The 2705-nt window shown below is 38.7% G+C and overlaps 1 long non-coding RNA gene across 1 annotated transcript; it reads left to right on the top strand.

Moving 5' to 3' along the window:
* The first annotated feature begins 217 nt into the window (after positions 1-217).
* On the top strand, positions 218-1451 carry LOC121718669. The gene is made up of 4 exons (XR_006033978.1): positions 218-279; positions 370-541; positions 676-803; positions 921-1451. It is a non-coding gene; the product is annotated as an uncharacterized LOC121718669 (long non-coding RNA).
* Positions 1452-2705: the final 1254 nt, after the last annotated feature.

The following is a 2705-nucleotide window of genomic DNA, read 5'->3' as shown; positions in this document are numbered from 1 at the left end:
GCTTAGGTCCATAATCATATGTTCAGACACATAAAATAGGATGCCTAATTTTGTCTTTAATATTTTTTGTGAATACATGAGGCTAACTTAAATAATTGTTATTTGATCTTTGATTCTTGGTTGATACTAAGTTGGTGGGCCAGGCCATAGTCAACAACCCTTCACCTATGACCCATCTGATGAGATGATGAAAACAACCTTCATTTATTGGTCAATGATGAAAACAAATCATCAGATGTCTTATTGGTCTTCCTGCGATTTCTGGACACACCGGGACTGGTACGACATCTCAATTCACTGCATCACTAAAATATCCAATGCAGCATCAGGTATCACTCATCACTCCTGTCTATGTGTGTTGCATCGCAGATAGAACAGGATTTCAGACTTTCGTTTGGTGAGACAACGGCCAACAAATCCTTGGAGAGGTGGCCAACCACTTTCAAAGCAAAAGTAATAAAGGAGAGCCATGGACTTGTACCCACCACAGAACTCTTGGACTTGATGCACAATGCTGAGTCAGCTGCTCAAGTTGAGAATGGTAAGAATCAAACCTTTTTACTTCATATTGTTGATTATGTAGGTCTGCAGTACACATTTTGGTAATTGTGCAAGTTGTCAATTGAATACTATTATGGCATAATGTTAACCAGATGTTTCTTTACTTATTTGTAGGCTGGGACAGTGACATGTCTGCCATCTTGCTGCTGCTACATCTGCTACCACCATCTGCACAAGGTCGAAAGAGGTCGGGAAAGATGTCTGCATCTCAAGCTATAGATCAGCTCATCAGATTTCAAAAGGTATGCTGGCAGTTAAATATATTTCCCATCACTTCAATCTCATGCACAGTTTGAGGAGATCTGGTTCATTGGGAGATTAGTCACTAAAACAATTCTGTTGAATGTGTTTTGTTGTAGGTTGGAACCAGTGTGCATCAGCATCTAGACAACATCACCCAAAGTACTCAGCCCTACCTTCTCGCCCAGGGATCCACACAAAGCAGCATTCACCCCTACTTCATTGAGATTGACAAGCATGCGCTTCCATGCAAGGCAACAGGTTCAGTGGGAGCTTTTGACGAACTCTTTAAAGTCCATTACGTCTTTGGTATGTTGTACAGTTTTTCCTTGAGCAGCTTTTTCACTTTTGTGCAAACAACTATAACATCGATCTGGGGGAAACAAAGGAGACTCCAAGAGTTGCGAGAAAGAATTGTGCATTAGTTGAGATGTGTTTTCTTTGCAAGTACAAAAAACTCTTTGCGAAAGTGATAAAGGAAGTCCTTGTCTTTTCTTTGGTAAGCATTTATTTTTAAATGTTATATTATTTTTGTAATATAATAATATTTTGTAACAATAAATGCTGGTGCTGTCATTTTGTGTTATTGTTTTTCTCTTTTCATTAGTTCCATTATTGTAATTCAGTAACACTGCATCAGAAGATTTACATTAAAAAAATAACACTGCAGAGAAATGAAAAGTGAATATTATTACACTTTAAAGTGTACTTGTTTTTAATTAAATTTGTAGTTAAATTAACTCTATGAAGTGTAATCACATTACTCTTAACCATGTAATTCAACTACAGTGTTAAATATTTTTACACAGGTCATTGTTGATTTTTACACAATATTGAGTAGAATTAACTAGAGTAACTAGAATAGAGTAAATTTTACACTGATTTCGAGTGGGACCAAATGTTATCGGAAACAGAGTTAATTTCAACTCTAGGAGTTAAATTAACACTTCTGTTTTTACTGTGTACCTGTAAACTTTCCAGGAAGTGATCAGCGAGACTGCCAACTAGTGATAGTCCCACGAAAATGGCCTGGTTTTGACCTGACGTGCATGCGTCACTGATTCGACCCAAAGCGGCAACCGAGTTATGATAAAATGTCCAGATTGTGCGTTTTCATGAGTTTTCGATCGTCATATATTTCATTTCCATTCATCACAGAGTTCCCAAAATCACATATAAGGTGTGTTAGAGTGTCTAGTTTCGTAATTTTTAAAAAAAAGCTACAAAATATAGCTGCAAGCAGCAATGAGGGGGCCAAGCAGATAGGCCGGAGTAACCATGGCAACGAAATGCTGTTAGCTCAATGCTGCAATCAGACGTATGGCCATAAGCTGTCAAAGCAAGTTTCACGTCTAGCACGTCAAAAGTTACAAGGCAAAATGCATTTTTGCTAATTGCAGTGACCCTAGAGGTCAAAGGTCACAAAATTTCTTCGGCATTCACCTGATGGGGTCATGAGTCCATGTACCAAGTTTGGTTTTAATACATGCAACGATTGCTGAGATATGAGCTCACTTCCTGTTTGGCGGCTTCGCCACAAATTTCGATTGGATATGACGGGCGAACGCTTCTATCAATTGTTACAGAAATAAATGAAGTGACAAGGCATGGTCTGAAGATGGTCTGTGCCAATTTTGGTGAAGATCAGATGAAATTTGTGACCTGTGCGAAATTGTTGGTGTTTTTGATCAAATCAAATATGGCGGCCGAATAAATTATATTGATGTGACAAGTTGCCCTCAGTTGACCTAAGGACCTTTCACAGTATTACCAGACACCACTAGTACAATTTAATTCTAAGCACAGCAGCAGCTACAGGCCAAAAGGCATGTTTGTGAATTACAGCGCCCCCTAGAGGTCAAAGGTCACCAAATTTATTGAGGGTCCTCCTGATGGGGTCATGA

The sequence above is a fragment of the Alosa sapidissima genome, chromosome 1 (genome assembly GCF_018492685.1).
Source record: "Alosa sapidissima isolate fAloSap1 chromosome 1, fAloSap1.pri, whole genome shotgun sequence".
Classification (NCBI taxonomy): Eukaryota; Metazoa; Chordata; class Actinopteri; order Clupeiformes; family Clupeidae; genus Alosa; species Alosa sapidissima.
Note: the sequence above shows the minus strand (reverse complement) of the source record. Positions and strands in the feature narration are given on the sequence as shown.